The following is a 12,339-nucleotide window of genomic DNA, read 5'->3' on the forward strand; positions in this document are numbered from 1 at the left end:
CTCCGTCCATAATAAAATAATCAATGGATGGGACTGGATACCTTCGTTGGGAAGGTATCGTCACCTGCCGAGTAGGGTGTATGTAGGCATCCTATCACGTCAGGACAGCTATCCAGTAGTAATATCCATCTCCCAGTGACCCAGTCTATCAATGGACATGGCACCTATCGAGGTACTGCTGATGATTTTGTACGTATATTTATATGAGCACGATGCTTTGTACAAAGTTGTCCCTGTCACCTCAAGGTTGCATTAGCAGGACGAAAAACAGTTACGGAGTACTCCCTTTCTTGTTCTTTTTCTTTTGTTGTCACATATTTGAAACTAATAAGTTCAAGTTATGTTCCTGATGATGTTACCCAAGAATATAAGCGAAACTGAAATAATAGTACAACTCAGACAGTGTTAGTACTACTCCCTCCGTTCTTTTTAATTGACTCGAATTTAGTACAAATTTATACTAAATTTGAGTCAATTAAAAGAGAACGGAGGGAGTAGTACTTTACTAGAGGTTACATCCGTATTAGCACTATACTACTGTAGTACGTATCATCATATGGAGTAGGGGTACTTATTTTGAGGATTAATTGTTTTCCTTCTCGATGCGAATGTAGAAACGCAGCAGCTTGGAAGGTCCACCAAGCACCAGGTACAGCGGCGGCACCGAGAGGAACGACGTGAGTTCATCAAACGCGACGTCGCCCGGCAAGGCGCAGCTCGATGCCTCCAAAGACACACTCACGGTGTCCACCCTTCTCCACGCGTGCGCCAACGAGCACGACGCCGGCCCATTCGCCCACATCTTTGCCGTGTACAGAGGCCACACGCACACGGCCGCCCTAACGCACACGGTAGACACGATGGTGGTCGAAATCTAACCGAGCACGCCGATGATCAGGACGAACACGGCGCCGTCTTCCCCTTCGGCGATGATCCGCAGGCACGGCGAACCCGGCACCGGCACCGGCACCTGGAACACTTTGGTCGTGTTGTACGGCGGGAGCTTGCGCACTTGGATCGAGTGGGCCGCTGCGAAGTGGGCGACGAGCGCTGTTGGCGGAGCAGCGAAGTCACAGCCGGGCTCCGTGCAAGCGCAAGGGGCGTGCGGGCATGCAATCTTATGGTCGTGGACCTGGTGGTAGGCCACCAAGCTCCCGCAGCTGCTGTGGGGGCACTCAACCGTCGCCGCTGATACGACGGCGTCCATTGCCGGGTCCTGCTCGAATCCGCCGCGGGGTTCCACGCACATATGGCACCGGTTCCCGGGAAGCTCGCTGAGGCAGCGGCCGCAGGCCAAATGATTACCCTTGCACTGCACAAATCAAAGTTCGTGGATTGCTATTTTTGCAGTAGTGAACCCACAAAAGAAACATCAATGGAGTGTGGGAGGGAAAGGGATCGACCTTGAAGACGGGGGGCTTGAGGGGCTGGGAGCAGAAAATGCAGTAAAGCACGGTGGAGTCCATCTTCAGGGTAACGGTGACAGTTTCCAGCATTGCGAGCGCGCGAGGAGTATGGCCTATCGATGGCCTCTCTTATCTCCTAGCCTCGAGGCTGGAGTACTCTATTTAAGGGGATGGGAAGGGATTTTGCTTAAGACGAGGAAAACCCAATATAGTACCTCCATCTCAAAGCTTAAGGCTTATACTCCGTATTATTTTTAGAAAGTCAAATTATTTCAAAATTGACTAAGCATTTACCGAAAATCATGGTAGTTAAAAAATGTGTATCTCCACCATCATACTATTTGAGACTATATTTGTGATGGTAATAGGCACAACTACATACACAAAAATTGACATCATCTGATTATTAGTTATTTGGCTGCGGGATGAACTCTTTGGAACTGTGCATTAAGCACCGGTAACCACTTAGGGCTTCTTTGATTCATAGGATTACATAGGAATTATGTTGGATTTGATTCCTATGGAAAAATTTCAATCCTACACCTTTCCTATTTCTACACACTCCACATTCCTTTGATTCAAAGCAGCCCTTATAGTGCTTCTTTGTTTTTTATAGTAAGTGAAAGGACATCTAAAAAACAGGAGAAATGATCTGGAAGTGCAGCTAGTTTTATACCCCTCTGTCTCGGTTCACAGGGCCTAATCTGAACAAATATTTGTCCCATATTACCTCTCATCTAAGGCCTGCATGCATTTAAATTAGAAGTACTAATAACCTTCTCGAATTAGTCTCCACATTCCCTTTTCTCCTTTTTCTATTCTCTGGGAACAGCCTTGTGCATGCTGGTGGAGTGTGAAACCAAACAAGTTTGCATGGGGGCATGTGATCGGCTGCATGCACGCTTTGTACACCATTAGTGGAGTATTAGGGCATGTACAATGGTGATATTTTAGCAGTGCCACGTAGGATAAACGCTGATGTGGAAGAAAGAGAAAGATGAAAAAAGACTTTGCCTTCTCTTAGCTAAGAGATCATCTCTTAGCATAATCTCTCTCACAACAAATTTAGGATGTCTCGTTACCAAACATAAGACTAAAAAGAACCCATTGTAGATCATGTTTTATTGTCATCCGGAGGAGGCAGCGCTCCGGAGAGTTTTCGTCATCCAATGAAACAATGCCTTGGTCCTGCTGCAAAATAAACCAAGCCCTCTAAATCGAGACGGAGGGAGTAAATCAGATGGAGGGGTTACAATTATATATAGTAGTTGGAGTATTCACTTCCGATTCACAAAAAAAAGGAGTATTCACTTCCACGCTGCATTATTATTAAGTATAAGTACTACTACAAACAGTTCAGCACAAATATGAAACAAAGACCCCATAAAAAAATAGCAGCCGTACGAACACTCAAAGTAGCAGTAGCTACATCTGCTTGCATATGCGAATGTAGAAACGCAGCTCCTTGGACGATCCAGCACCAACGAGGTATGGCCCCGGCACAACGAGGAACAACGTGAGCTCCTCAAACACGACAGCGCCCGGCGATGCGCTGCCAGAAGCATCGGCAGACATCTTCACGACATCCCGCCTGCAGTCCGATTTCGAGGACGGCGGCGGGCCGTGCGCCCAGATCTTCACCCTGTAGAGCGGCCACACGGATGTGGCCGACCTGACGCATACCAAAGCCAAGACAATGGCCGGGCCGAGCGCGTCGATGTACAGGACGAACACGGAGCCGTCATCCCCTTCGACGACGAGCCGCCTGCACGGCGAGCACGGGTGCGTCATGGTCACCCGGAACTCTATGGATTTGCCATACTCTAACCCATGCACCGGAATCGAGTGGGCCTCTGCGAGGTGAACGAGGAGCGCTGACGGTGGGGCGGCGAATTCGCAGCCCTGCTCCGTGCAGTTGCACCGGCCGTGCGGGCACGCGATCTGGTGGCTTAGGGACTCATGGTAGCTGACGTTGACCCCGTGATACGTCTCCGAGGTATCGATAATTTCTTATGTTCCATGCCTCATTATTGATGATATCTACATGTTTTATACATACTTTATGTCATATCTATGCGTTTTTCGGAACTAACCTATTGACGAGATGCCGAAGGGCCAGTTGCTGTTTTCTGCTGTTTTTGGTTCCAGAAATCCTAGTAAGGAAATATTCTCGGAATCGGACAAAATCAACGCCCAGCATCCTATTTTTCCATGAAGCTTCCAGAACACCCGAGAGAGGCCAGAGGGGGGCCACTGGGCCCCCAGATGACAGGCCGGCGCGGCCCTAGGGGGGGGGGGCGCCCCCCTAGTGTGTCGTCGCCTCGTCGACCCTCCGACTCCGCCTCTTCGCCTATATAAAGGTCCCTAACATAAAAACATCGACACGTTCGACGAAACCAGAGAAAACCTTCCAGAGCCGCCGCCATCGCGAAGCCAAGATCTGGGGGACAGGAGTCTCTGTTCCGGCACGCCGCCGGGACGGGGAAGTGCCCCCGGAAGGCTCCTCCATCGACACCACCGCCATCTTCATCAACGCTGCTTGTCTCCCATGAGGAGGGAGTAGTTCTACATCGAGGCTAAGGGCTGTACCGGTAGCTATGTGGTTAATCTCTCTCCTATGTACTTCAATACAATAATCTCATGAGCTGCCTTACATGATTGAGATTCATATGATGATGCTTGTAATCTAGATGTCATTATGCTAGTCAAGTGGGTTTTACTTATGTGATCTCCGGAGACTCCTTGTCCCACGTGTGTAAAGGTGACGAGTGTGTGCACCGTGTGGGTCTCTTAGGCTATATTTCACAGAATACTTATTCACTGTTATGAATGGCATAGTGAAGTGCTTATTTATATCCCTTTATGATTGCAATGTGTTTTGTATCCCAATTTATCCGTGTGCTACTCTAGTGATGTTATTAAAGTAGTTTATTCCTCCTGCACGGTGTAATGGTGACGGTGTGTGCATCGTGTAGTACTTGGTGTAGGCTATGATTGTGATCTCTTGTAGATTATGAAGTTAACTATTGCTATGATGGTATTGATGTGATCTATGCCTCCTTTCGTAGTGTGAAGGTGACGAGTGTGCATGCTATGTTAGTACTTGGTTTGGTTATGTTGATCTGTCATGCACTCTAAGGTTATTTAAACATGAATATCGAATATTGTGGAGCTTGTTAACTCCGGCATTGAGGGTTCGTGTAATCCTACACAGTTAGTTGTGTTCATCATCCAACAAGAGAGTGTAGAGTCTAGCATTTATCTATTTATTCTGTTATGTGATCAATGTTGAGAGTGTCCACTAGTGAAAGTATGACCCTAGGCCTTGTTCCTAAATACTGCTATCGCTGCTTGTTTACTGTTCTACTGCATCTATACTTCCTGCAATATTACCACCATCAACTACACGCCAACAAGCACTTTTACGGTGCCGTTACTACTGCTTATATTTATTCATACCACATGTATTTCACTATCTCTTCGCCGAACTAGTGCACCTATTAGGTGTGTTGGGGACACAAGAGACTTCTTGCTTTGTGGTTGCAGGGTTGCATTAGAGGGATATCTTTGACCTCTTCCTCCCTGAGTTCGATAAACCTTGGGTGATCCACTTAAGGGAAACTTGCTGCTGTTCTACAAACCTCTCGCTCTTGGAGGCCCAACACTGTCTACAAGAATAGAAGCACCCGTAGACATCAAGCACTTTTCCGGCGCCGTTGCCGGGGAGGAAAGGTAAAGGCTCTCATACTCCGGTCCCAGGTAAAGTACTTTTCTGGCGCCGTTGTGTGTGTGCTCGAAGCTATTTCCTTTAGATCCTGCAATTGCATCTTTTTGTTTCTTGTTTACACTAGTTTGGCATAATTGACAACAATGAGCTTCTTATTCTATTTCCTGATCTAAGACATGGATGGTTTGATGCGAAAATTAAAAAACTCATGGAACATATTAGTATGAACACTTTGAATACCGTTGTTGCTAATGATATAGAATTTCTAAGCTTGGGGAAGCTGGTTTTGATGAGCATGATCTTTTTAGTCCCCCAAGCATTGAGGAGAAAATTTACTTTGATGATACTTTGCCTCCCATATATGATGATTATAATGATAGTAGTCTTTTAGTACCGCCTGTTATGGAGGATAAATTTGATTATGATTACAATATGCCTCCTATATTTGATGATGAGAATAATAATGATAGCTACTTTGTTGAATTTGCTCCCACTACAACTAATAAAATTGATTATGCCTATGTGGAGAGTAATAATTTTATGCATGAGACTCATGATAAGAATGCTTTATGTGATAGTTATATTGTTGAGTTTGCTCATGATGCCACTGAAAGTTATTATGAGAGAGGAAAATATGGTTGTAGAAATTTTCATGTTACTAAAATGCCTCTCTATGTGCTGAAATTTTTGAAGCTACACTTGTTCTATCTTCCTATGCTTGTTACTTTGCTCTTCATGAACTTGTTTATTTACAAGACTCCTATGCATAGGAAGCATGTTAGACTTAAATTTGTTTTTAATTTGCCTCTTGATGCTCTCTTTTGCTTCAACTACTATTTCTTGCGAGTGCATCATTAAAACTGTTGAGCCCATCTTAATGGCTATAAAGAAAGAACTTCTTGGGAGATAACCCATGTGTTTATTTTACTACAGTACTTTTGTTTTATATTTGTGTCTTGGAAGTTGTTACTACTGTAGCAACCTCTCCTTATCTTATTTTATTGCATTGTTGTGCCAAGTAAAGTCTTTGATAGTAAGGTTCATACTAGATTTGGATTACTACGCAGAAACAGATTTCTTGCTGTCACGAATCTGGGCCTAATTCTCTGTAGGTAACTCAGAAAATTATGCCAATTTACGTGAGTGATCCTCAGATATGTACGCAACTTTCATTCAATTTGAGCTTTTTCATTTGAGCAAATCTGGTGCCTCTTTAAAATTCGTCTTTACGGACTGTTCTGTTTTGACAGATTCTGCCTTTTATTTCGCATTGCCTCTTTTGCTGTGTTGGATGGATTTCTTTGTTCCATTAACCTCCAGTAGCTTTGAGCAATGTCCAGAAGTGTTAATAATGATTATGTCACATATGAACATGTGAATTTTTGATTATGCACTAACCCTCTAATGAGTTTGTTTCGAGTTTGGTGTGGAGGAAGTTTTCAAGGGTCAAGAGAGGAGGATGATACAATATGATCAAGAAGAGTGAAAAGTCTAAGCTTGGGGATGCCCCGTGGTTCATCCCTGCATATTTCAAGAAGACTCAAGCATATAAGCTTGGGGATTCCCAAGGCATCCCCTTCTTCATCGACAAATTATCAGGTTTCTTCTCTTGAAACTATATTTTTATTCGGCCACATCTTATGTACTTTACTTGGAGCGTCTGTTTGTTTTTGTTTTTTTTTTGGTTGAATAAATGCTTGTGTGGGAGAGAGACACGCTCCGCTGGTTCATATGAACACATGTGTTCTTAGCTTTTAATATTCATGGCGAAGGTTGAAACTGCTTCGTTAATTGTTATATGGTTGGAAACGGGAAATGCTACATGTAGTAATTGGTAAAATGTTTTGGATAATGTGATACTTGGCAATTGTTGTGCTCATGTTTAAGCTCTTGCATCATATACTTTGCACCCATTAATGAAGAAATACATAGAGCTTGCTAAAATTTGGTTTGCATAATTGGTCTCTCTAAGGTCTAGATAATTTCTAGTAAAGAGTTTGAACAACAAGGAAGACGGTGTAGAGTCTTATAATGTTTACAATATGTCTTTTATGTGAGTTTTGCTGCACCGGTTCATCCTTGTGTTTGTTTCAAATAACCTTGCTAGCCTAAGCCTTGTATCGAGAGGGAATACTTCTCATGCATCCAAAATCCTTGAGCCAACCACTATGCCATTTGTGTCCACCATACCTACCTACTACATGGTATTTCTCCGCCATTCCAAAGTAAATTGCTTGAGTGCTACCTTTAAATAATTCAAAATTTATCACCTCTGATTTGTGTCAATGTTTTATAGCTCATGAGGAAGTATGTGGTGTTTATCTTTCATTCTTGTTGGACAACTTTCACCAATGGACTAGTGGCTTCATCCGCTTATCCAATAATTTTGCAAAAAGAGCTGGCAATGGGATTCCCAGTCCCAAATTAATTAACCTAAATAGACACTCCTCCATACTATGTGATTGTTGGACGGCACCCGAAGGATTCGGTTAGCCATGGCTTGAGAAAGCAAAGGTGGGGAGGAGTGTCATCATAATAAAACTAAAATAAAAAGGCACTCCTTCATGGTATGAGATTGTTGGCAGGCACCCGAGGATTCGGTTAGCCATGGTTTGTGAAAGAAAGGTTGGAAGGAGTGAAACCCAAAAATAAAAATAATTCATGGGAGCCGCTCTTTGAAGGTTTGTTTGGCAAGGGGGTTAGAGTGCCCACTACCATTCGTTGACAACAACAAACACCTCTCAAAATTTTACTTTTATGCTCTCTTTATGTTTTCAAAACCAAAGCTCTAGCACAAATATAGCAATCAATGCTTCCCTCTGCGAAGGGCCATTCTTTTACCTTTTATGTTGAGTCAGTTCACCTATCTCTCTCCACCTCAAGAAACAAACACTTGTGTGAACTGTGCATTGATTCCTACATACTTGCATATTGCACTTGTTATATTACTTTACATTGACAATATCCATGAGATATACATGTTATAAGTTGAAAGCAACCGCTGAAACTTAATCTTCCTTTGTGTTGCTTCAATACCTTTACTTTGATTTATTGCTTTATGAGTTAACTCTTATGCAATACTTATTGATGCTTATCTTGAAAGTACTATTCATGAAAAGTCTTTGCTTTATGATTCATTTGTTTACTCATGTCATTTACCATTGTTTTGATCGCTGCATTCATTACATGTGTTTACAATAGTATGATCAAGGTTATGATGGCATGTCACTCCAGAAATTATCTTTGTTATCGTTTACCTGCTCGGGACGAGCAGAAACTAAGCTTGGGGATGCTGATACGTCTCCGACGTATCGATAATTTCTTATGTTCCATGCCTCATTATTGATGATATCTACATGTTTTATACATACTTTATGTCATATTTATGCGTTTTCCGGAACTAACCTATTGACGAGATGCCGAAGGGCCAGTTGCTGTTTTCTGCTGTTTTTGGTTCCAGAAATCCTAGTAAGGAAATATTCTCGGAATCGGACGAAATCAACGCCCAGCATCCTATTTTTCCACGAAGCTTCTAGAACACCCGAGAGAGGCCAGAGGGGGGCCACTGGGCCCCCAGATGACAGGCCGGCGCGGCCCTAGGGGGGGCGCCCCCTAGTGTGTCGTCGCCTCGTCGACCCTCCGACTCCGCCTCTTCGCCTATATAAAGGTCCCTGACCTAAAAACCTCGACACGTTCGACGAAACCAGAGAAAACCTTCCGGAGCCGCCGCCATCGCGAAGCCAAGATCCGGGGGACAGGAGTCTCCGTTCCGGCACGCCGCCGGGACGGGGAAGTGCCCCCGGAAGGCTCCTCCATCGACACCACCGCCATCTTCATCAACGCTGCTTGTCTCCCATGAGGAGGGAGTAGTTCTCCATCGAGGCTAAGGGCTGTACCGGTAGCTATGTGGTTAATCTCTCTCCTATGTACTTCAATACAATAATCTCATGAGCTGCCTTACATGATTGAGATTCATATGATGATGCTTGTAATCTAGATGTCATTATGCTAGTCAAGTGGGTTTTACTTATGTGATCTCCTGGAGACTCCTTGTCCCACGTGTGTAAAGGTGACAGTGTGTGCACCGTGTGGGTCTCTTAGGCTATATTTCACAGAATACTTATTCACTGTTATGAATGGCATAGCGAAGTCCTTATTTATATCCCTTTATGATTGCAATGTGTTTTGTATCACAATTTATCTGTGTGCTACTCTAGTGATGTTATTAAAGTAGTTTATTCCTCCTGCACGGTGTAATGGTGATAGTGTGTGCATCGTGTAGTACTTGGTGTAGGCTATGATTGTGATCTCTTGTAGATTATGAAGTTAACTATTGCTATGATGGTATTGATGTGATCTATGCCTCCTTTCGTAGTGTGAAGGTGACAGTGTGCATGCTATGTTAGTACTTGGTTTGGTTATGTTGATCTGTCATGCACTCTAAGGTTATTTAAACATGAATATCGAATATTGTGGAGCTTGTTAACTCCGGCATTGAGGGTTCGTGTAATCCTACACAGTTAGTGGTGTTCATCATCCAACAAGAGAGTGTAGAGTCTAGCATTTATCTATTTATTCTGTTATGTGATCAATGTTGAGAGTGTCCACTAGTGAAAGTATGACCCTAGGCCTTGTTCCTAAATACTGCTATCGCTGCTTGTTTACTGTTCTACTGCATCTATACTTCCTGCAATATTACCACCATCAACTACACGCCAACAAGCACTTTTCTGGTGCCGTTACTACTGCTTATATTTATTCATACCACATGTATTTCACTATCTCTTCGCCGAACTAGTGCACCTATTAGGTGTGTTGGGGACACAAGAGACTTCTTGCTTTGTGGTTGCAGGGTTGCATTAGAGGGATATCTTTGACCTCTTCCTCCCTGAGTTCGATAAACCTTGGGTGATCCACTTAAGGGAAACTTGCTGCTGTTCTACAAACCTCTGCTCTTGGAGGCCCAACACTGTCTACAAGAATAGAAGCACCCGTAGACATCACCCCGCAGCCGTCGTGGGAGCACATGACCTGCGCCGTTCTAGCGATGTTGTACGCGATGGCCTCCAAATTCGTAGCGTTTATTTCCATGGTGCCGTCCATCACCGCCTCGTGGTTGAATCCGGAGCCGCGCTACTCTTCTTCTGGCACCGTTTACTTGGAACCTCGCCGACGGTGGCAGGCGGCAGGCCTCATACCACGCTGCAACTCCGATCAATATTAATTGATGGTACAATGGATGTTTCTACAACTAAAATGTGTCTAGATACATCTATATTACCATCAAGTAATATGAATCGGAGGGAGTACAAGGAATGACAGTTTAGCACAAGTGACACCAGGAAATAAAAATCAATGGACTCTCAGAGGAAAAGGGAGCGACCTTGTTGAACTTGGGGCAAATCAATGGAGTCTGAGAGACAAATGATGCGATATCTAAAGCCGGTTTGTGGCGAGAGAGAGAGAGAGAGAGAGAGAGAGAGAGAGTGTGTGTGTGTGTGTGGGGGGGGGAGTTTGTTCACTTCTTGGTTTAAAACGAGGATTCGTACAAGGTAATAGAGCCCGCATGCTCGGCTGGGTAGATAGCCAGAAGCCCAGAAGTGAACCCCAACATGGTTGTGCCACAAGGATTCATATTTGAATTAAATTTTTTGGGTGTGGGGGGGGGGGGGGGTAGCAGAATGGCATGGCCAACAAGTTTCAAGTAAATTATGTTAGTATTGTTCATAGTGGAAGTATGTAAACCACGAATTATCTGACTCCATCATTTCTTTCGACCTTTTTATATCGAGCCCCACAATAACTTTGGCTTGTTTACAAATTTAGGTCGATCAATCTCACGACGCTCCCCTTTATAACAAAATAAGTTGAACTAGTATTCCAATAAAAATCATTTTCGCATGCATTGTTCGGTACTTTTCATAACTCGAAGTGCTTACTCCCTCCGTTAGGGATTATAATGCCAGCGTGCATCCCTATATCATTAATTTGATTAGAACATAATTTGAATTTTATGGTACAAAAATAAAATCATTACAAACTAGATGTCCATTTTAACTTTTTAATCGTATATTTTGGGTAATATATATATATATATATTGTGTATTATGTTGCTCAATTTTACAACATAGGTATACTTGTCAGCCTTGTAATAATATCCTAATGGACATATAGTACATCACAAATTTGTAACTTCATGCTTTGTTTTGCCATTTTACGATTTTTTCGAACCACCTTCGGCTTGATTTCAAATTTAGGTTAAACTATCGGTGCATGCTATGTGTTATACTTGGATGCACCGCACATGTTTGGCCATTGTTTTAGGCTCCCACATCTTGGGGGCATGTCATGTATTTACCTAGTTTTTTAATTCTAATTCATGTACCCTTCCTTCCAATTACATTTGAAATAAAACTTTTAGCGCAGAAATAATTCAGTATATGGTTGCACACAAAGATAATCCATGGATCGTTGGAAATTGCCATCGTACGTAGCTACCATGTCTCTTATGCAGACTCGTGAAAATTGGATTGGTGGTAGTGTGTACACTTCATGCGGTAGGCACTTCATAGAAAACACCCATTTAATATAATTTTTCTCCTTTGGGCAGTAATCAAGAGAAGAAAAAACACATGATTCAAAAGTTTTAACATATGCATGGTTCTTGTGTAGTGGTACCAAGCTCACGTGTGGGAGGAAAATACTCCCACGAGCTTCATTTTGTAGTGACTAAGAAGGATCGATACATGCTTATTTTTTCATATTCATGTTTTTAACTTGTTTCAATCTTGGTCAAACCTAAGATTTGACCAAAATTCAAATGGGCATAAAAATTCAAAAAAATGAAAAAAAAAATGAAAAACCAAAGCACATAGCCTTCTTAATTATGTCATACAGTAAGCATTCAAGTTGATAATCAAGATCTAGACATATGTGAACCAGAAAAATCATGTATCTACCCCTAACCCTAAACTTTGTCTTGTGAAGTCAAGCATGAAGAGAAGTGGTTTTTGGTTTCAAACATAGAAATTTTAAAAACCTCCCAAGTGCTTCATTTTGGAGTGACTAAAAAGGATACATGCTTACTTTTTCATATTGATGTTTTAAACTTGTTTACCTCTTGGTCAAACCTAGGATTTGACCAAGATTCAAATGGGCGGAAAATTCAAAAAAACATAAAAATGAAAAACCAAAGCACACAGTCTT

This window comes from Lolium rigidum, chromosome 1 (genome assembly GCF_022539505.1).
Source record: "Lolium rigidum isolate FL_2022 chromosome 1, APGP_CSIRO_Lrig_0.1, whole genome shotgun sequence".
In the NCBI taxonomy this organism is placed as follows: Eukaryota; Viridiplantae; Streptophyta; class Magnoliopsida; order Poales; family Poaceae; genus Lolium; species Lolium rigidum.